We start from the raw sequence: 24,680 nt of genomic DNA on the forward strand, positions 1-24,680 counted from the left end.
TCCATAAACAAATTAAACAACCATGGAGACATCACACACCCTTGCCGCAAACCTACATTCACTGAGAACCAATCAATTTCCTCTCTTCCTACACGTACACATGCCTTACATCCTCGATAAAAACTTTTCACTGCTTCTAACAACTTGCCTCCCACACCATATATTCTTAATTGGGAGGTGAGTTTGAATGGAGAAAAACTGGAGGAAGTGAAGTGTTTTAGATATCTGGGAGAGGATCTGGCAGCGGATGGAACCATGGAAGCGGAAGTGGATCATAGGGTAGGGGAGGGGGCGAAAATTCTGGGAGCCTTGAAGAATGTGTGGAAGTCGAGAACATTATCTCGGAAAGCAAAAATGGGTATGTTTGAAGGAATAGTGGTTCCAACAATGTTGTATGGTTGCGAGGCGTGGGCTATGGATAGAGTTGTGCGCAGGAGGATGGATGTGCTGGAAATGAGATGTTTGAGGACAATGTGTGGTGTGAGGTGGTTTGATCGAGTAAGTAACGTAAGGGTAAGAGAGATGTGTGGAAATAAAGAGAGAGTGGTTGAGAGAGCAGAAGAGGGTGTTTTGAAATGGTTCGGGCACATGGAGAGAATGAGTGAGGAAAGATTGACCAAGAGAATATATGTGTCGGAGGTGGAGGGAACGAGGAGAAGAGGGAGACCAAATTGGAGGTGGAAAGATGGAGTGAAAAAGATTTTGTGTGATCGGGGCCTGAACATGCAGGAGGGTGAAAGGAGGGCAAGGAATAGAGTGAATTGGAGCGATGTGGTATACCGGGGTTGACGTGCTGTCAGTGGATTGAATCAAGGCATGTGAAGCGTCTGGGGTAAACCATGGAAAGCTGTGTAGGTATGTATATTTGCGTGTGTGGACGTATGTATATACATGTGTATGGGGGTGGGTTGGGCCATTTCTTTCGTCTGTTTCCTTGCGCTACCTCGCAAACGCGGGAGACAGCGACAAAGCAAAAAACATCTCAACGTATACATATATATACACACACAGACATATACATGTACATAATTCATACTGTCTGCCTTTATTCATTTCCATCGCACCGCGCCACACATGAAATAACAACACCCTACCCCCTCATGTGTGCGAAGTAGCGCTAGGAAAAGACAACAAAGGCCCCATTCGTTCACACTCAGTCTCTAGCTGTCATGTAATAATGCACCAAAACCACAGCTCCCTTTCCACATCCAGGCCCCACAGAACTTTCCATGGTTTACCCCAGACGCTTCACATGCCCTGGTTCAATCCATTGACAGCACGTCGACCCCGGTATACCACATCGCTCCAATTCACTCTATTCCTTGCACGCCTTTCACCATCGTGCATGTTCAGGCCCCGATCACTCAAAATCTTTTTCACTCCATCTTTCCACCTCCAATTTGGTCTCCCACTTCTCCTCGTTCCCTCCACCTCTGACACATATATCCTCTTTGTCAATATTTCCTCACTCATTCTCTCTATGTGACCAAACCATTTCAAAACACCCTCTTCTGCTCTCTCAACCACACTCTTTTTATTACCACACATCTCTCTTACCCGATCATTACTTACTCGATCAAACCACCTCACACCACATAATGTCCTCAAACATCTCATTTCCAGCACATCCACCCTCCTGCGCACATCTCTATCCATAGCCCACGCCTCGCAAACATACAACATTGTCGGAACCACTATTCCTTCAAACATACCCATTTTTGCTTTCCGAGATAATGTTCTCGACTTCCTTACATTCTTCAAGGCTCCCAGAATTTTCGCCCCCTCCCCCACCCTATGATTCACTTCCGCTTCCATGGTTCCATCCGCTGCCAAATCCACTCCCAGATACCTAAAACACTTTACTTAATCCAATTTTGCTACATTCAAACTTACCTCCCAATTGACTCGACCCTCAACCCTATTGTACCTAATAACCTTGCTCTCATTCACATTTACTCTCAACTTTCTTCTTTCACACACTTTACCAAACTCAGTCACCAGCTTCTGCAGTTTCTCACATGAATCAGCCACCAGCGCTGTATCATCAGCGAACAACAACTGACTCACTTCTCAAGCTTTCTCGTCCACAACAGACTGCATACTTGCTCCTCTTTCCAAAACTCTTGCATTCACCTCTCTAACAACCCCATCCATAAACAAATTAAACAACCATGGAGACATCACATACCCCTGCCGCAAACCTGCATTCACTGAGAACCAATCACTTTCCTCTTTTCCTACACGTACACATGCCTTACATCCTCGATAAAAACTTTTAACTGCTTCTAACAACTTGCCTCCCACACCATATATTCTTAATACCTTCCACAGAGCATCTCTATCAGCTCTATCATATGCCTTCTCCAGATCCATAAATGCTACATACAAATCCATTTGCTTTTATAAGTATTTCTCACATACATTCTTCAAAGGAAAGACCTGATCCATACATCCTCTACCACTTATGAAACCACACTGCTCTTCCCCAATCTGATGCTCTGTACATGACTTCACCCTCTCAATCAATACTCTCCGATATGATTTACTAGGAATACTCAACAAACTTATATCTGTGTAGTTTGAGCACTCACCTTTGTCCCCTTTGCCTTTGTACAATGGCACTATGCACGCATTCCGCCAATCCTCAGGCACCTCACCATGAATCATACATACATTAAATAACCTTACCAACCAGTCAACAATACAGTCACCCCCCTTTTTAATAAATTCCACTGAAATACCATCCAAACCCGCTGCCTTGCCGGCTTTCATCTTCCCTAACCCTCTGACTTTGCACACCACCTCGACCAAAACACCCTATATCTGCCACTCTATCATCAAACACATTCAACAGACCTTCAAAATACTCGCTCCACCTCCTTTTTACATCACCACTACTTGTTATCACCTCCCCATTAGCCCCCTTCACTGAAGTTCCCATTTGTTCCTTTGTATTACGCACTTTATTTACCTCCTTCCAAAACATCTTTTTATTCTCCCTAAAATTTAATGATACTCTCTCACCCCAACTCTCATTTGCCCTTTTTTGCACCTCTTGCACCTTTCTCTTGACCTCCATCTATCACCCCGTCTATATCTCACTGTTCATCTATATGTATATAAAATATCAGTGTCTAACCATTTCTCCATCTATCCATAAATCTTTAGACTTAACCTTTTATGTTAGCATTTGTTTATCTATATCTACCCAACAGCGACATACGTTACCTTAGTGAAATAATGATCACTCTCTTCCAGGGTGTAGCCTGAGAGAGAGAGAGAGAGAGAGAGAGAGAGAGAGAGAGAGAGAGAGAGAGAGAGAGAGAGAGAGAGAGAGAGAGAGAGAGAGAGAGAGAGAGAGAGAGAGAATCCCTATAAACTTAGAGGTAAAGGACGCCCCTCCCTAATGGGTTATACATGGGTAAGAAGGGTATAGATGGAGGGTGTAGATGGAGGGTGTTGATGGAGGGTATAGAGGGAAGGTGTAGAACAAGTGTGTAAAGATATTGGAATTTCGAAGGGTGTTACGCCAAGTGTTTCTGTAGGAAGGTATGATATTCCAAGTATCTTCCAGCAGGTACGTAAATGTTCGCTTTTTATACCCAATATTCTGGAAAGAATTTGCTTTTCCAGGAAGACGTCCCATCATGGGCTACCCCATCATATAACTAATCAGGCGATAGAGTTTGGGTTAAATCCATAATAGTAAAGTTGTGACGTGTTTAAGTTATTAGGCCGATACAGTGGGTCTGACATACGAGGAGAGAGAGAGAGAGAGAGAGAGAGAGAGAGAGAGAGAGAGAGAGAGAGAGAGAGAGAGAGAGAGAGAGAGAGAGAGAGAGAGAGAGAGAGAGAGAGAGGCACTTAAACACAACAAAGAAAGGAGTTGTGTCGCTTCGTCTCCGTCACCAAAAGACTAGCACTTCCTGCACCACAACATGACTTTAGGAATTCCTTTGTCCACATGCAAATTACTTACTCTAATTACTCACTGGACCCGTTATGCTCCTCGAACAACCAAGTACTTTGAATCTTTAATGTCCTAACCACCAGCAGCTCCCTCTCCTTACATGGAAATGGATATACATATATATGTATATATATATGTATATATATATATATATATATATATATATATATATGTATATATATATATATATATATATATATATATATATATATATATATATATATATATATATATATATATATATATATATATATATATATATATATATATATATATATATATATATATATATATATATGTATATATATATATATATATATATATATATATATATATATATATATATATATATATATATATATATATATATATATATATATATATATATATATATATATATATATATATATATCCCTGGGGATAGAGAAGAAAGAATACTTCCCACGTATTCCCTGCGTGTCGTAGAAGGCGACTAAAAGGGGAGGGAGCGGGGGGCTGGAAATCCTCCCCTGTCGTTTTTTTTTTTTTTTTTTTTAATTTTCCAAAAGAAGGAACAGAGAATTGGGCCAGGTGAGGGTATTCCCTCAAAGGCCCAGTACTCTGTTCTTAACGCTACCTCGCTAATGCGGGAAATGGCGAATAGTTTGAAAAAAAAGAAAGATATATATATATATATATATATATATATATATATATATATATATATATATATATATATATATATATATATATATATATATATATATATATATATATATATATTTTTTTTTTTTTTCCTTTGTCGCTGTCTCCCGCGTTTGCGAGGCAGCGCAAGGAAACAGACGAAAGAAGTGGCCCAACCCACCCCCATACACATGTATATACATACGTCCACACACGCAAATATACATACCTACACAGCTTTCCATGGTTTACCCCAGACGCTTCACATGCCCTGATTCAATCCACTGACAGCACGTCAACCCCGGTATACCACATCGCTCCAATTCACTCTATTCCTTGCCCTCCTTTCACCCTCCTGCATGTTCAGGCCCCGATCACACAAAATCTTTTTCACTCCATCTTTCCACCTCCAATTTGGTCTCCCTCTTCTCCTCGTTCCCTCCACCTCCGACACATATATCCTCTTGTTCAATCTTTCCTCACTCATTCTCTCCATGTGACCAAACCATTTCAAAACACCCTCTTCTGCTCTCTCAACCATGCTCTTTTTATTTCCACACATCTCTCTTACCCTTACGTTACTTACTCGATCAAACCACCTCACACCACACATTGTCCTCAAACATCTCATTTCCAGCATATGCATCCTCCTGCGCACAACTCTATCCATAGCCCACGCCTCGCAACCATACAACATTGTTGGAACCACTATTCCTTCAAACATACCCATTTTTGCTTTCCGAGATAATGTTCTCGACTTCCACACATTCTTCAAGGCTCCCAGAATTTTCGCCCCCTCCCCCACCCTATGATCCACTTCCGCTTCCATGTTTCCATCCGCTGCCAGATCCACTTCCAGATATCTAAAACATATATACATATATATATATATATATATATATATATATATATATATAACATACAAAGCTCCAACAGCCAGGATCGAACCTGGGACCCCTTGTGCAAGAGGCAGGCATGCTAACCGCTAGGCTAAGGGACTATATGATAGGAAACAACTATTCGAAATACTAAGTACTCGAATACCCTTCGTCTCACAATGGTGAGCAACGGGGTCTATCGGTTGTTTCCGAACAGAACACATAGCCAGCTGATAGTGTTTTACCGAACCTGACTGTACAACGCGGAGTTATATGAATACGAATAAAGTCTATATATGAACGCGCACCTTCATAGAACATACAAAGCTCCAACAGCCGGGATCTAACCTGGGACCCCTTGTGCAAGAGGCAACAACCGGAAACAACCGATAGACCCCGTTGCTCACCATTGTGAGACGAAGGGTATTCGAATACTTAGTATTTCGAATAGTTGTTTCCTATTATACAGTCCCTTAGCCTAGCGGTTACCATGCCTGCCTCTTGCACAAGGGGTCCCAGGTTCGATCCTGGCTGTTGGAGCTTTGTATGTTCTATGAAGATGTGCGTTCATATATACACTTTATTCGTATTCATATAACTCCGCGTTGTACAGTCAGGTTCGGTAAAACGCTATCAGCTGGCTATGTGTTCTGTTCGGAAACAACCGATAGACCCCGTTGCTCACCATTGTGAGACGAAGGGTATTCGAGTACTTAGTATTTCGAATAGTTGTTTCCTATTATACAGTCCCTTAGCCTAGCGGTTAACATGCCTGCCTCTTGCACAAGGGGTCCCAGGTTCGATCCTGGCTGTTGGAGCTTTGTATGTTCTATGAAGGTGCGAGTTCATATATACACTTTATTCGTATTCATATAACTCCGCGTTGTACAGTCAGGTTCGGTAAAACGCTATCAGCTGGCTATGTGTTCTGTTCGGAAACAACCGATAGACCCCGTTGCTCACCATTGTGAGACGAAGGGTATTCGAGTACTTAGTATTTCGAATAGTTGTTTCCTATTATACAGTCCCTTAGCCTAGCGGTTAGCATGCCTGCCTCTTGCACAAGGGGTCCCAGGTTCGATCCTGGCTGTTGGAGCTTTATATGTTCTATGAAGGTGCGCGTTCATATATACACTTTATTCGTATATATATATATATATATATATATATAAATATATATATATATATATATATATATATATATATATATATATATATATATATATATATATATATGTATATATATATATATATATATATATATATATATATATATATATATATATATATATATATATATATATATATATATATATATATATATATATATATATATATATATATATTTTTTTATACTTTGTCGCTGTCTCCCGCGTTTGCGAGGTAGCGCAAGGAAACAGACGAAAGAAATGGCCCAACCCCCCCCCCCCATACACATGTATATACATACGTCCACACACGCAAATATACATACCTACACAGCTTTCCATGGTTTACCCCAGACGCTTCACATGCCTTGATTCAATCCACTGACAGCACGTCAACCCCGGTATACCACATCGCTCCAATTCACTCTATTCCTTGCCCTCCTTTCACCCTCCTGCATGTTCAGGCCCCGATCACACAAAATCTTTTTCACTCCATCTTTCCACCTCCAATTTGGTCTCCCTCTTCTCCTCGTTCCCTCCACCTCCGACACATATATCCTCTTGGTCAATCTTTCCTCACTCATTCTCTACATGTGCCCAAACCACTTCAAAACACCCTCTTCTGCTCTCTCAACCACGCTCTTTTATTTTTCCACACATCTCTCTTACCCTTACGTTACTCACTCGATCAAACCACCTCACACCACACATTGTCCTCAAACATCTCATTTCCAGCACATCCATCCTCCTGCGCACAACTCTATCCATAGCCCACGCCTCGCAACCATACAACATTGTTGGAACCACTATTCCTTCAAACATACCCATTTTTGCTTTCCGAGATAATGTTCTCGACTTCCACACATTCTTCAAGGCCCCCAGAATTTTCGCCCCCTCCCCTACCCTATGATCCACTTCCGCTTCCATGGTTCCATCCGCTGCCAGATCCACTCCCAGATATCTAAAACACTTCACTTCCTCCAGTTTTTCTCCATTCAAACTCACCTCCCAATTGACTTAACCCTCAACCCTACTGTACCTAATAACCTTGCTCTTATTCACATTTACTCTTAACTTTCTTCTTCCACACACTTTACCAAACTCAGTCACCAGCTTCTGCAGTTTCTCACATGAATCAGCCACCAGCGCTGTATCATCAGCGAACAACAACTGACTCACTTCCCAAGCTCTCTCATCCCCAACAGACTTCATACTTGCCCCTCTTTCCAAAACTCTTGCATTTACCTCCTTAACAACCCCATCCATAAACAAATTAAACAACCATGGAGACATCACACACCCCTGCCGCAAACCTACATTCACTGAGAACCAATCACTTTCCTCTCTTCCTACACGTACACATGCCTTACATCCTCGATAAAAACTTTTCACTGCTTCTAACAACTCTCCTCCCACACCATATATTCTTAATACCTTCCACAGAGCATCTCTATCAACTCTATCATATGCCTTCTCCAGATCCATAAATGCTACATACAAATCCATTTGCTTTTCTAAGTATTTCTCACATACATTCTTCAAAGCAAACACCTGATCCACACATCCTCTACCACTTCTGAAACCACACTGCTCTTCCCCAATCTGATGCTCTGTACATGCCTTCACCCTCTCAATCAATACCCTCCCATATAATTTACCAGGAATACTCAACAAACTTATACCTCTGTAATTTGAGCACTCACTCTTATCCCCTTTGCCTTTGTACAATGGCACTATGCACGCATTCCACCAATCCTCAGGCACCTCACCATGAGTCATACATACATTAAATAACCTAACCAACCAGTCAACAATAAAGTCACCCCCTTTTTTAATAGATTCCACTGCAATACCATCCAAACCTGCTGCCTTGCCGGCTTTCATCTTCCGCAAAGCTTTCACTACCTCTTCTCTGTTTACCAAATCATTTTCCCTAACCCTCTCACTTTGCACACCACCTCGACCAAAACACGCTATATCTGCCACTCTATCATCAAACACATTCAACAAACCTTCAAAATACTCACTCCATCTCCTTCTCACATCACCACTACTTGTTATCACCTCCCCATTTGCGCCCTTCACTGAAGTTCCCATTTGCTCCCTTGTCTTACGCCCTTTATTGACCTCCTTCCCGAACATCTTTTTATTCTCCCTAAAATTTAATGATACTCTCTCACCCCAACTCTCATTTGCCCTTTTTTTCACCTCTTGCACCTTTCTCTTGACCTCCTGTCTCTTTCTTTTATACATCTCCCACTCAACTGCATTTTTTCCCTGCAAAAATCGTCCAAATGCCTCTCTCTTCTCTTTCACTGATACTCTTACTTCTTCATCCCACCACTCACTACCCTTTCTAATCAACCCACCTCCCACTCTTCTCATGCCACAAGCATCTTTTGCGCAATCCATCACTGATTCCCTAAATACATCCCATTCTTCCCCCACTCCCCTTGCTTCCATTGTTCTCACCTTTTTCCATTCTGTACTCAGTCTCTCCTGGTACTTCCTCACACAGGTCTCCTTCACAAGCTCACTTACTCTCACCACCCTCTTCACCCCAACATTCACTCTTCTTTTCTGAAAACCCATACAAATCTTCACCTTAGCCTCCACAAGATAATGATCAGACATCCCTCCAGTTGCACCTCTCAGCACATTAACATCCAAAAGTCTCTCTTTCGCATGCCTGTCAATTAACACGTAATCCAATAACGCTCTCTGGCCATCTCTCCTACTTACATAAGTATACTTATGTATATCTCGCTTTTTAAACCAGGTATTCCCAATCATCAGTCCTTTTTCAGCACATAAATCTACAAGCTCTTCACCATTTCCATTTACAACACTGAACACCCCATGTATACCAATTATTCCCTCAACTGCCACATTACTCACCTTTGCATTCAAATCACCCATCACTATAACCCGGTCTCGTGCATCAAAACCACTAACACACTCATTCAGCTGCTCCCAAAACACTTGCCTCTCTTGATCTTTCTTCTCATGCCCAGGTGCATATGCACCAATAATCACCCACCTCTCTCCATCAACTTTCAGTTTTACCCATATTAATCGAGAATTTACTTTCTTACACTCTATCACATACTCCCACAACTCCTGTTTCAGGAGTATTGCTACTCCTTCCCTTGCTCTTGTCCTCTCACTAACCCCTGACTTTACTCCCCAGACATTCCCAAACCACTCTTCCCCTTTACCCTTGAGCTTCGTTTCACTCAGAGCCAAAACATCCAGGTTCCTTTCCTCAAACATACTACCTATCTCTCCCTTTTTCACATCTTGGTTACATCCACACACATTTAGGCACCCCACTCTGAGCCTTCGAGGAGGATGAGCACTCCCCGCGTGACTCCTTCTTCTGTTTCCCATTTTAGAAAGTTAATACAAGGAGGGGAGGATTTCTGGCCCCCCGCTCCCGTCCCCTCTAGTCGCTTTCTACGACACGCGAGGAATACGTGGGAAGTATTCTTTCACCCCTATCCCCAGGGATAATATACATATATATATACATATACACATTAAGACAACTTTATGTACTGTAAATATAGAGATGAAATCCTGGACTCCTGCTTACAAATTAAAATTAGTATAAGGTCACTTGCAAACTACATATAAATCAATAAGTAATGTTTATTATCTCAAGTTTATATGAATGAATATGCATACGGTTAATTTTCAACAAGGTCATGCAAGATAAGAAAATAGTTATTTGGATTTTGATCTAGACCAAAATAAACTGAAGTTACTCGAACAAACTTAACTTTGAAATAAACTTTGAAATATCATTAGTGTCAAAAGTGTTGACGTGCAACAATGATATATATATATATATATATATATATATATATATATATATATATATATATATATATATATATATATATATATATATATATATAAAAAGCGAGATATACATAAGTATACTTATGTAAGTAGGAGAGATGGCCAGAGAGCGTTATTGGATTACGTGTTAATTGACAGGCGTGCGAAAGAGAGACTTTTGGATGTTAATGTGCTGAGAGGTGCAACTGGAGGGATGTCTGATCATTATCTTGTGGAGGCTAAGGTGAAGATTAGTATGGGTTTTCAGAAAAGAGGAGTGAATGTTGGGGTGAAGAAGGTGGTGAGAGTAAGTGAGCTTGGGAAGGAGACCTGTGTGGGGAAGTACCAGGAGAGACTGTGTACAGAATGGAAAAAGGTGAGAACAATGGAAGTAAGGGGAGTGGGGGAGGAATGGGATGTATTTAGGGAATCAGTGATGGATTGCGCAAAAGATGCTTGTGGCATGAGAAGAGTGGGAGGTGGGCTGTTTAGAAAGGGTAGTGAGTGGTGGGATAAAGAAGTAAGAGTATTAGTGAAAGAGAAGAGAGAGGCATTTGGACGATTTTTGCAGGGAAAAAATGCAATTGAGTGGGAGAAGTATAAAAGAAAGAGACAGGAGGTCAAGAGAAAGGTGCAAGAGGTGAAAAAAAGGGCAAATGAGAGTTGGGGTGAGAGACTATCAGTAAATTTTAGGGAGAATAAAAAGATGTTCTGGAAGGAGGTAAATAGGGTGCGTAAGACAAGGGAGCAAATGGGAACTTCAGTGAAGGGCGTAAATGGGGAGGTGATAACAAGTAGCGGTGATGTGAGAAGGAGATGGAATGAGTATTTTGAAGGTTTGTTGAATGTGTCTGATGACAGAGTGGCAGATATAGGGTGTTTTGGTCGAGGTGGTGTGCAAAGTGAGAGGGTTAGGGAAAATGATTTGGTAAACAGAGAAGAGGTAGTAAAAGCTTTGCGGAAGAAGAAAGCCGGCAAGGCAGCAGGTTTGGATGGTATTGCAGTGGAATTTATTAAGAAAGGGGGTGACTGTATTGTTGACTGGTTGGTAAGGTTATTTAATGTATGTATGACTCATGGTGAGGTGCCTGAGGATTGGCGGAATGCGTGCATAGTGCCATTGTACAAAGGCAAAGGGGATAAGAGTGAGTGCTCAAATTACAGAGGTATAAGTTTGTTGAGTATTCCTGGTAAATTATATGGGAGGGTATTGATTGAGAGGGTGAAGGCATGTACAGAGCATCAGATTGGGGAAGAGCAGTGCGGTTTCAGAAGTGGTAGAGGTTGTGTGGATCAGGTGTTTGCTTTGAAAAATGTATGTGAGAAATACTTAGAAAAGCAAATGGATTTGTATGTAGCATTTATGGATCTGGAGAAGGCATATGATAGAGTTGATAGAGATGCTCTGTGGAAGGTATTAAGAATATATGGTGTGGGAGGCAAGTTGTTAGAAGCAGTGAAAAGTTTTTATCGAGGATGTAAGGCATGTGTACGTGTAGGAAGAGAGGAAAGTGATTGGTTCTCAGTGAATGTAGGTTTGCGGCAGGGGTGTGTGATGTCTCCATGGTTGTTTAATTTGTTTATGGATGGGGTTGTAAGGGAGGTAAATGCAAGAGTCCTGGAAAGAGGGGCAAGTATGAAGTCTGTTGGGGATGAGAGAGCTTGGGAAGTGAGTCAGTTGTTGTTCGCTGATGATACAGCGCTGGTGGCTGATTCATGTGAGAAACTGCAGAAGCTGGTGACTGAGTTTGGTAAAGTGTGTGGAAGAAGAAAGTTGAGAGTAAATGTGAATAAGAGCAAGGTTATTAGGTACAGTAGGGGTGAGGGTCAAGTCAATTGGGAGGTGAGTTTGAATGGAGAAAAACTGCAGGAAGTGAAGTGTTTTAGATATCTGGGAGTGGATCTGTCAGCGGATGGAACCATGGAAGCGGAAGTGGATCATAGGGTGGGGGAGGGGGCGAAAATTTTGGGAGCCTTGAAAAATGTGTGGAAGTCGAGAACATTATCTCGGAAAGCAAAAATGGGTATGTTTGAGGGAATAGTGGTTCCAACAATGTTGTATGGTTGCGAGGCGTGGGCTATGGATAGAGATGTGCGCAGGAGGATGGATGTGCTGGAAATGAGATGTTTGAGGACAATGTGTGGTGTGAGGTGGTTTGATCGAGTAAGTAACGTAAGGGTAAGAGAGATGTGTGGAAATAAAAAGAGCGTGGTTGAGAGAGCAGAAGAGGGTGTTTTGAAATGGTTTGGGCACATGGAGAGAATGAGTGAGGAGAGATTGACCAAGAGGATATATGTGTCGGAGGTGGAGGGAACGAGGAGAAGAGGGAGACCAAATTGGAGGTGGAAAGATGGAGTGAAAAAGATTTTGTGTGATCGGGGCCTGAACATGCAGGAGGGTGAAAGGAGGGCAAGAAATAGAGTGAATTGGAGTCATGTGGTATACAGGGGTTGACGTGCTGTCAGTGGATTGAAGCAAGGCATGTGAAGCGTCTGGGGTAAACCATGGAAAGCTGTGTAGGTATGTATATTTGCGTGTGTGGACGTGTGTATGTACATGTGTATGGGGGGGGGTTGGGCCATTTCTTTCGTCTGTTTCCTTGCGCTACCTCGCAAACGCGGGAGACAGCGACAAAGTATAAAAAAAAAAGAAAAAAAAAAAAATATATATATATATATATATATATATATATGTATATATATATATATTTTTTTTTTTTTTTTTTTTATACTTTGTCGCTGTCTCCCGCGTCTGCGAGGTAGCGCAAGGAAACAGACGAAAGAAATGGCCCCACCCCCCCCCCCCCATACACATGTACATACACATGTCCACACACGTGTATACATACCTACACAGCTTTCCATGGTCCACCCCAGACGCCTCACATGCCTTGATTCACTCCACTGACAGCACGTCAACCCCTGTATACCACATCGCTCCAATTCACTCTATTCCTTGCCCTCCTTACACCCTCCTGCATGTTCAGGCCCCGATCACACAAAATCTTTTTCACTCCATCTTTCCACCTCCAATTTGGTCTCCCTCTTCTCCTCGTTCCCTCCACCTCCGACACATATATCCTCTTGGTCAATCTTTCCTCACTCATTCTCTCCATGTGCCCAAACCATTTCAAAACACCCTCTTCTGCTCTCTCAACCACGCTCTTTTTATTTCCACACATCTCTCTTACCCTTACGTTACTTACTCGATCAAACCACCTCACACCACACATTGTCCTCAAACATCTCATTTCCAGCACATCCATCCTCCTGCGCACAACTCTATCCATAGCCCACGCCTCGCAACCATACAACATTGTTGGAACCACTATTCCTTCAAACATACCCATTTTTGCTTTCCTAGATAATGTTCTCGACTTCCACACATTTTTCAAGGCTCCCAAAATTTTCGCCCCCTCCCCCACCCTATGATCCACTTCCGCTTCCATGGTTCCATCCGCTGACAGATCCACTCCCAGATATCTAAAACACTTCACTTCCTCCAGTTTTTCTCCATTCAAACTTACCTCCCAATTGACTTGACCCTCAACCCTACTGTACCTAATAACCTTGCTCTTATTCACATTTACTCTTAACTTTCTTCTTCCACACACTTTACCAAACTCAGTCACCAGCTTCTGCAGTTTCTCACATGAATCAGCCACCAGCGCTGTATCATCAGCGAACAACAACTGACTCACTTCCCAGGCTCTCTCATCCCCAACAGACTTCATACTTGCCCCTCTTTCCAGGACTCTTGCATTCACCTCCCTAACAACCCCATCCATAAACAAATTAAACAACCATGGAGACATCACACACCCCTGCCGCAAACCTACATTCACTGAGAACCAATCACTTTCCTCTCTTCCTACACGTACATATGCCTTACATCCTCGATAAAAACTTTTCACTGCTTCTAACAACTTGCCTCCCACACCATATATTCTTAATACCTTCCACAGAGCATCTCTATCAACTCTATCATATGCCTTCTCCAGATCCATAAATGCTACATACAAATCCATTTGCTTTTCTAAGTATTTCTCACATACATTCTTCAAAGCAAACACCTGATCCACACATCCTCTACCACTTCTGAAACCGCACTGCTCTTCCCCAATATATATATATATATATATATATATATATATATATATTATATATATATATATATATATATATATATATATATATATATATATATATATATATATATATATATATATATATATATATATATACATTAATTTATATATATATATATATATATATATATATATATATATATATATATATATATATATATATATATATATATATATATATATACATTAAATTTTAGGGAGAATAAAAAGATGTTCTGGAAGGAGGTCAATAAAGTGCGTAAGACAAGGGAGCAAATGGAACTTCAGTAAAGGGCGCAAATGGGGAGACGATAACAAGTAGTGGCGATGTGAGAAGGAGATGGAGTGAGTATTTTGAAGGTTTGTTGAATGTGTTTGATGATAGAGTGGCAGATATAGGGTGTTTTGGTCGAGGTGGTGTGCAAAGTGAGAGGGTTAGGGAAAATGATTTGGTAAACAGAGAAGAGGTAGTTAAAGCTTTGCGGAAGATGAAAGCCGGCAAGGCAGCAGGTTTGGATGGTATTGCAGTGGAATTTATTAAAAAAGGGGGTGACTGTATTGTTGACTGGTTGGTAAGGTTATTCAATGTATGTATGACTCATGGTGAGGTGCCTGAGGATTGGCGGAATGCGTGCATAGTGCCATTGTACAAAGGCAAAGGGGATAAGAGTGAGTGCTCAAATTACAGAGGTATAAGTTTGTTGAGTATTCCTGGTAAATTATATGGGAGGGTATTGATTGAGAGGGTGAAGGCATGTACAGAGCATCAGATTGGGGAAGAGCAGTGTGGTTTCAGAAGTGGTAGAGGATGTGTGGATCAGGTGTTTGCTTTGAAGAATGTATGTGAGAAATACTTAGAAAAGCAAATGGATTTGTATGTAGCATTTATGGATCTGGAGAAGGCATATGATAGAGTTGATAGAGATGCTCTGTGGAAGGTATTAAGAATATATGGTGTGGGAGGAAAGTTGTTAGAAGCAGTGAAAAGTTTTTATCGAGGATGTAAGGCATGTGTACGTGTAGGAAGAGAGGAAAGTGATTGGTTCTCAGTGAATGTAGGTTTGCGGCAGGGGTGTGTGATGTCTCCATGGTTGTTTAATTTGTTTATGGAAGGGGTTGTTAGGGAGGTAAATGCAAGAGTTTTGGAAAGAGGGGCAAGTATGAAGTCTGTTGGGGATGAGAGAGCTTGGGAAGTGAGTCAGTTGTTGTTCGCTGATGATACAGCGCTGGTGGCTGATTCATGTGAGAAACTGCAGAGGCTGGTGACTGAGTTTGGTAAAGTGTGTGAAAGAAGAAAGTTAAGAGTAAATGTGAATAAGAGCAAGGTTATTAGGTACAGTAGGGTTGAGGGTCAAGTCAATTGGTAGGTGAGTTTGAATGGAGAAAAACTGGAGGAAGTGAAGTGTTTTAGATATCTGGGAGTGGATCTGGCAGCGGATGGAACCATGGAAGCGGAAGTGGATCATAGGGTGGGGGAGGGGGCGAAAATTCTGGGAGCCTTGAAGAATGTGTGGAAGTCGAGAACATTATCTCGGAAAGCAAAAATGGGTATGTTTGAAGGAATAGTGGTTCCAACAATGTGGTATGGTTGCGAGGCGTTGGCTATGGATAGAGTTGTGCGCAGGAGGATGGATGTGCTGGAAATGAGATGTTTGAGGACAATGTGTGGTGTGAGGTGGTTTGATCGAGTAAGTAACGTAAGGGTAAGAGAGATGTGTGGAAATAAAAAGAGCGTGGTTGAGAGAGCAGAAGAGGGTGTTTTGAAATGGTTTGGGCACATGGAGAGAATGAGTGAGGAAAGATTGACCAAGAGGATATATGTGTCGGAGGTGGAAGGAACGAGGAGAAGAGGGAGACCAAATTGGAGGTGGAAAGATGGAGTGAAAAAGATTTTGTGTGATCGGGGCCTGAACATGCAGGAGGGTGAAAGGAGGGCAAGGAATAGAGTGAATTGGAGCGATGTGATATACCGGGGTTGACGTGCTGTCAGTGGATTGAATCAAGGCATGTGAAGCGTCTGGGGTAAACCATGGAAAGCTGTGTAGGTATGTATATTTGCGTGTGTGGACGTATGTATATACATGGGTATGGGGGGGTTGGGCCATTTCTTTCGTCTGTTTCCTTGCGCTACCTCGCAAACGCGGGAGACAGCGACAAAGTATAATAAAAATAAAAAAATACACGAATTCAGTGCTTTCAGCAAAATTCAAAGAAGATTATAATTAATGTACTAGTAATATACTAAGGAAAACCTGGAGAACTTCCAAGAGTTCTTCCGGAGCCACCTGTACCTGACAGATGATGACGAATATGTCGTGGTGGTTAGACATCTGTTTGAGGTTTACACACAATACTGCGCAAGGAACCACTTGCACCCAGCATCCCAGAAACAAATTGGCATTTATGTTCATTCGCTGGGCGTGACTCCTAGGATCTTGCGGATTGTTAAAGGCGAAGGTGCAAAGTACCTCTACCCAGGCCTGGCATGGCTCCCCCACCTTGGCGAAGGGTACATCCACCACAAGATTGTGGTCAACCGGTATGAAGCACCCGTCGACCCACAGGAAGAGATCGAGTCACAATATGTCGATGACCCTCGCTTGAGGATGGACATGCTGGGGGAACACTTCTCCATCGGCTACTGGACCAGAGAGGAAGCCTTGGAAATATTGTCTTTCCTGAGTGTTGGCGTTGATGAGGACCAGGTGCCCCCAGACAGCATGAGTCTATGAAGTCCCTGTTACCAGTTGCATCTCTAAGGCCCATCTCTGGCGGATCTATTTTAGTTGGTCTTTTTCCACGGATCCATCTTATCAACAGTTTTGCAGCGGTAAAATGTCTTTTTATTAAAGGAATCATTATCATTTAGAAAAGGAATTTTATTTTAGTTAAAAAAAAAACCTCTAAAGTCTTGCTCTTACATGTCTTTTCTATGTATTTCTGTGTTTCACTTTTCTATTACATCTGTTGTTCTAATCTAAAAATAAAAAGATGATAAAAAGTAAATAAACTTTATGTTTCTTAAGAAAAATATGGTAATTTGTTACTTATTCAAAATAATATATAAAATGATTTATAGAATTGTGTAATTAATCTCTTCCACTTTCAGAGTTCCTGTATGGTCTTAAGTCAAGAATACTAGACCCCTGACGAGCTACTCCGTCCATAGTGAGGTCGTCAAACCTCTATAATGGCCAGTAAGGGGGAGGAAGATCATTATTGACCATTGCTACCATCCAAGCCTCACCCGGCGATGCTCACTGGTCTATAAAGGTCATTCAATGCCCCATAACGGCCAGACGGAAGGATCGGCGACTCCTCCCTCTCCTTAACCCAATATTACCCCAACGATGCTCACTTGCTCCCTGTAAAAATATCATTACAAGATTTTGCACAAAGTAAGAAAGGGATTGGGGGTAAGACAAATTGTGTATTATAATAATAATGATATTGATGACAATAATAATGATTTCTTTTTTTTTTTTATACTTTGTCGCTGTCTCCCGCGTTTGCGAGGTAGCGCAAGGAAACAGACGAAAGAAATGGCCCAACCCCCCCATACCCATGTATATACATACGTCCACACACGCAAATATACATACCTACACAGCTTTCCATGGTTTACCCCAGACGCTTCACATGCCTTGATTCAATCCACTGACAGCACGTCAACCCCGGTATACCACATCGCTCCAATTCACTCTATTCCTTGCCCTCCTTTCACCCTCCTGCATGTTCAGGCCCCGATCACACAAAATCTTTTTCACTCCATCTTTCCACCTCCAATTTGGTCTCCCTCTTCTCCTCGTTCCCTCCACCTCCGACACATATATCCTCTTGGTCAATCTTTCCTCACTCATTCTCTCCATGTGCCCAAACCACTTCAAAACACCCTCTTCTGCTCTCTCAACCACGCTCTTTTTATTTCCACACATCTCTCTTACCCTTACGTTACTCACTCGATCAAACCACCTCACACCACACATTGTCCTCAAACATCTCATTTCCAGCACATCCATCCTCCTGCGCACAACTCTATCCATAGCCCACGCCTCGCAACCATACAACATTGTTGGAACCACTATTCCTTCAAACATACCCATTTTTGCTTTCCGAGATAATGTTCTCGACTTCCACACATTCTTCAAGGCCCCCAGAATTTTCGCCCCCTCCCCCACCCTATGATCCACTTCCGCTTCCATGGTTCCATCCGCTGCCAGATCCACTCCCAGATATCTAAAACTCTTCACTTCCTCCAGTTTTTCTCCATTCAAACTCACCTCCCAATTGACTTGACCCTCAACCCTACTGTACCTAATAACCTTGCTCTTATTCACATTTACTCTTAACTTTCTTCTTCCACACACTTTACCAAACTCAGTCACCAGCTTCTGCAGTTTCTCACATGAATCAGCCACCAGCGCTGTATCATCAGCGAACAACAACTGACTCACTTCCCAAGCTCTCTCATCCCCAACAGACTTCATACTTGCCCCTCTTTCCAAAACTCTTGCATTTACCTCCTTAACAACCCCATCCATAAACAAATTAAACAACCATGGAGACATCACACACCCCTGCCGCAAACCTACATTCACTGAGAACCAATCACTTTCCTCTCTTCCTACACGTACACATGCCTTGGTGTGCAAAGTGAGAGGGTTAGGGAAAATGATTTGGTAAACAGAGAAGAGGTAGTGAAAGCTTTGCAGAAGATGAAAGCCGGCAAGGCAACAGGTTTGGATGGTATTGCAGTGGAATTTATTAAAAAAGGGGGTGACTGTATTGTTGACTGGTTGGTAAGGTTATTTAATGTATGTATGACTCATGGTGAGGTGCCTGAGGATTGGCGGAATGCGTGCATAGTGCCATTGTACAAAGGCAAAGGGGATAAGAGTGAGTGCTCAAATTACAGAGGTATAAGTTTGTTGAGTATTCCTGGTAAATTATATGGGAGGGTATTGATTGAGAGGGTGAAGGCATGTACAGAGCATCAGATTGGGGAAGAGCAGTGTGGTTTCAGAAGTGGTAGAGGACGTGTGGATCAGGTGTTTGCTTTGAAGAATGTATGTGAGAAATACTTAGAAAAGCAAATGGATTTGTATGTAGCATTTATGGATCTGGAGAAGGCATATGATAGAGTTGATAGAGATGCTCTGTGGAAGGTATTAAGAATATATGGTGTGGGAGGCAAGCTGTTAGAAGCAGTGAAAATAATAATGATAATAATAATAATAATAATAATAATAATAAAAATAATAATAATAATAATAATAATAATAATAATAATAATAATAATAATAATAATAATAATAATAATGATAACGATAATAATGATAATAGTAATGATAAGGATAATGATACTACAACTACTACTACTACTACTACTACTAATAATAATAATGATAATTAATAATTGATAATAACAGTAATGATAATATTGCAGTTACGAGAAATATGTAAAACTTCTTTCTGTTATATTACATTCTTTATACTATATCGGAATTTACCAAGGTAATATGTTCAAATTTATTGTCGTTTTCTTTGTACTTACCAATCCCTGCGTAATGAATTAAGTTCAATATTTCTAAATCAATATTTTCATTACCATATCATCTGATACTATTATTTCCATCATTTTATCATTATCATAGAGTTTGGTCTATTCAGATCTATTGGATGTGAATGCAATAGAACATGTGTCAAGTAAACGGGTTTCGCGCCTCATTTTTTCCGTTGGAAGTGTCCAGTTTGTGTGTCCAGAAAGTTCGAGAAAATGATTCCAAATCTGTCGTTTGCTTCAGTACGTCTCCGGTGCTTGGCGAGGTAAGGTGCGTCTCATGTGATCTAACCAAAAAGTGTAATAACTATATTTATAAAGACTTGGACACTCTTAATATAGCATTCAGAGTATGAAATAGTGATAGAATGCGTAGTAGATTTCGTGAATGTGAAATTGTCATTGTGATTTGTGAATGTAAGACAAGTTAACAATTTGATTGCCGTTTGAATATGGCGAGACCGTTAACGGCTCTCGTTCAATATGACGCCGTCTAGGCAAGGTTAGGCCAAACTCAATATAACATGTATATTTGAATTAGAAAAAGGAGTTAATTAAAGTTCTGTGATGATATTTAATCAAGGAAACCAGATTTAACTTAAAATATAGTTTTTCCAATGCTTTACCCAGTTATGTATATGTTCTTCTTTCTTTGACATGGTATTGAAAATTTCTGTAGTTATATTTATGCATTATAGGACTGAGGTTACGCATTATTGTTGATCAGTGATGTTACGCGTTATAGTTAGTGTGAGGTTACACATTACCGTTGATAAGTGATGTTACGTATTATGTGAGGTTACGTATTATAGTTTACAGGAAAGTTTAAGCGCCATAGTTTGTAATATTTAACTTACGAATTATTGTATAATGAACTTTAGCTCATTCAAATTGTCACGATAAAGCGAGTTCAAGTTTCTTGTATCAAGGTCTGGTTCACTGTAAGGCAACTACCCAGCATTACTGAACGGGTGACTTATAACGAGGACGTGTAACGAGGTCATAGGTCGTCAGAGACGTACGGGGAAACTACCGACCGTCGGCCGCGTCGGGGAGCGGCCCAGTTGCCGGACACTGGAGTATCCGGCCTGATGACCGGATATCAGGACCGATCTCGATATCCGACCATTCGGATGATATATTCAAATTCTTTGCAGTCTAGGGAAACGATGGTAATGTTGTTTGGTTGATGTACAAAATCCCGGACGGTCATTAGGTTTATGTCATTTTCTGAGCCAAAATTTATTAGAATTTAGATTAAGATTGACAACTTTTGTACTGTACCTGATTAGGAAGCATCCGGGACCTGTTACAGAAGTATAAAGGGTAATTCATTCATAAGGCTCTTAAAGGAACTACGGGGAAGTATAGAACAGGTGGTCAACCCGCCTAGCTGCGAACATGTCAACCAATAATGTGTTGTTATGGTTTGTGTGGTCCAGATGTCTAATTAATTAAGCCACGAAAATCTTAATCGTAATTTGGAGGAAAACTGTGGGAGTTGAGATTACGAAAGGTTCATTCTTTTCGTAGAATAAATTCCCTGCATATTATCATGTAATTGTTTTACGTGCTAGATTTATATAGCAAACAAGATATGAATATAATATTTGTAATTCTTATCCATCACCAGATTTTCTGAAGAACATTTGATGGAACAGCATCACAAGAGGCGAGCATCCATTCAAGCCATTTCGTAAAGGAATTAATCATATATTGTGCACAAGTCATGTGGGAGATTTTCATCTGTAAGATAAGATTATTGATTATGTTTACTTAGACTTACTACTGTGATGTTCTGTCTTAATGTAAAACTCTAGTGACATATCTCTGCCTATTTCACTACTCAGTTGTGGGGACGAAAGAAACTTCCATTTGCCATTCTATGCTTCAATACTTGGGACAGACAGAGGTATGGCAGCGTAGACGCTTGGCAGCACCATCCCCTAGGAGATATAATACCCCCCATCCCCCAACCCCACGGCCATAGTTGCTGGATTCACAGTTTGAACGTCTTCAAAGTGTGCGCGTGATCCATCACAATCCCCGTCGTCAATTATCAATAAAGGCGGAAGGCACATCCATCAGGCGGCGTGTCACGTGACCCGCCAGGCCCCGGATGTGCCCACGTGGGGGGGGAGAGTTGCCGCCTCGTGAATATTTATGAAGTGCCACCCAAACAGGCAGCTCAGACTTATCTTAGTTGCCTTCTCAATTGTAATTTTCATATTTGTGATATATTCGATTTTGTTTTGTATATTACTAGTACGTGAATTATAAGCTTCTTTGAATTTTGCTGAAAACACTTAATTCGTGTATCTTTATTACTAATTTGAATTAGTATATCAAATCCTGGCGAGAATATTATGATAAATCAGAATTTTAATTCCGGATTATCATGAATTAATGAATTATATACCAGGATTATTACTAAAGATTTGATGCAGTAACTTAAGAATAATAACTAGAAAATTAATCCATTATAACATAGGACATAAATCAATTCATTATAACATGGGACATATAGATTAATCCATTATAACACGGAACATCATAAATTAATCCATTATAACATGGGACATCATAAATTGATCCATTTAACATGGGACAAATTGATCCATTATAAAGTGGGACATCATAAATTGATCCATTAATGGACATCATAAATTCATATATTAATTTCTGGGAATATCTAAATGTATTAAATCGTTAATTTCAGAAGATATATAAAATCCTGAGAGTTATCTTGATGCAGCAAACCTTGGGAATACTATCGGCTGTTAATCTATTTATTACTGGGTTTACTAAAGACATTAAATTCTAGGATTATTACTGGCAATCAATCTATCAACTAAGGATAGCTCAATACCTTTATAGTAATTTCTTCAGTATGGATCCTAGATGTAATTTATTAGTGTAAGTTTTAAATATATATATATATATATATATATATATATATATATATATATATATATATATATATATATATATATATATATATATATATATATATATATATATATATATGATCCATTTCTATGTAAGGAGAGGGAGCTGCTCGTGGTTAGGACATTAAAGATTCAAAGTACTTGGTTGTTCGGCGAGCATAACGGGTCCAGTGAGTAATTAGAGTAAGTAATTTGCATGTGGACAAAGGAATTCCTAAAGGCATGTGGGCAGGAAGTGCTAGTCTTTTGGTGACCTAGACGAAGCAACACAACTCTCTCTCTCTCTCTCTCTCTCTCTCTCTCTCTCTCTCTCTCTCTCTCTCTCTTTTGCTTTCTCTCTTTTTTCCTTTCTTTTTTCCTATCTTTTTTCCTTTCTCTTTTCCTTTCTCTCTTTTTCCTTTCTTTTTTCCTTTCTTTTTTCTTTTTTTCCTTTCTCTTTTCCTTTCTCTCTTTTTTCCTTTCTCTCATTTTCCTTTCTCTTTTTTCCTTTCTCTCTTTTTTCCTTTCTCTTTTCCTTTCTCTCTTTTTTCCTTTCTCTTTTCCTTTCTCTTTTTTCCTTTCTCTCTTTTTTCCTTTCTCTCTTTTTCCTTTCTCTCTTTTTCCTTTCTCTTTTTTCCTTTCTCTCTTTTTTCCTTTCTCTTTTTCCTTTCTCTTTTCCTTTCTCTCTTTTTTCCTTTCTTTTTTCCTTTGTCTCTTTTTTCCTTTGTCTCTTTTTCCTTTGTCTCTTTTTCCTTTGTCTCTTTTTTCCTTTGTCTCTTTTTTCCTTTGTCTTTTTTCCTTTGTCTTCTTTCCTTTGTCTCTTTTTTCCTTTGTCTCTTTTTTCCTTTGTCTCTTTTTTCCTTTGTCTCTCTCTCTCTCTCTCTCTCTCTCTCTCTCTCTCTCTCTCTCTCTCTCTCTCTCTCTCTCTCTCTCTCTCTCTTTCTCTCTCCTCTCTCCTCAACGACAAGCGAAGCTCATCCTACCCTCACCCGTAAGGCCATGACACCATAGCTTTCAGGCCCATCCCACCCCCGCCTTATGAAGCAGCCGTCCGACATCTTTAGACCCATGCCGCAATCGCCCTCAAGACCAGCCCACCATCGCCTTCAAGCGCATCAAACTTTCGGGTTTAAGCCTAGCTAACCAATGTCTTTGATACCAGCACACCGTTGCCTCTGGCTCCACCTAAGTTTCCTTCTGGCACCGCCCAACTTCGCCTTCAGGCACATCCCATACTCACCTTCAAGCCCACCCTACCCTTACCTTTTGGTCCATCTGTCGCTTGCAATGCCACCTCACCCTCGCCCTCAGGCCCCTCACACCCACGCCATTAGGCCCGCCCCCATTTCGCCTTCTAGGCCAGCCCACTCTCACTTTCTGTCCTAGCCCAACCTCGCCTTCGGTCCCATCCCACCTTCACTTTCTGGTTCCGCACCTCTCCATACCCATCCCACCCTCTTGTTCAAGCAATTCCACCTTAGCCTTCAACCCATCCCACCTACGCCTTCTAGCCCGTCCCATCCTCTCCTAAATGACAATATCACAATGACTTTAGTCCCATCCC

The sequence above is a fragment of the Panulirus ornatus genome, chromosome 11 (genome assembly GCF_036320965.1).
Source record: "Panulirus ornatus isolate Po-2019 chromosome 11, ASM3632096v1, whole genome shotgun sequence".
Lineage (NCBI taxonomy): Eukaryota > Metazoa > Arthropoda > Malacostraca > Decapoda > Palinuridae > Panulirus > Panulirus ornatus.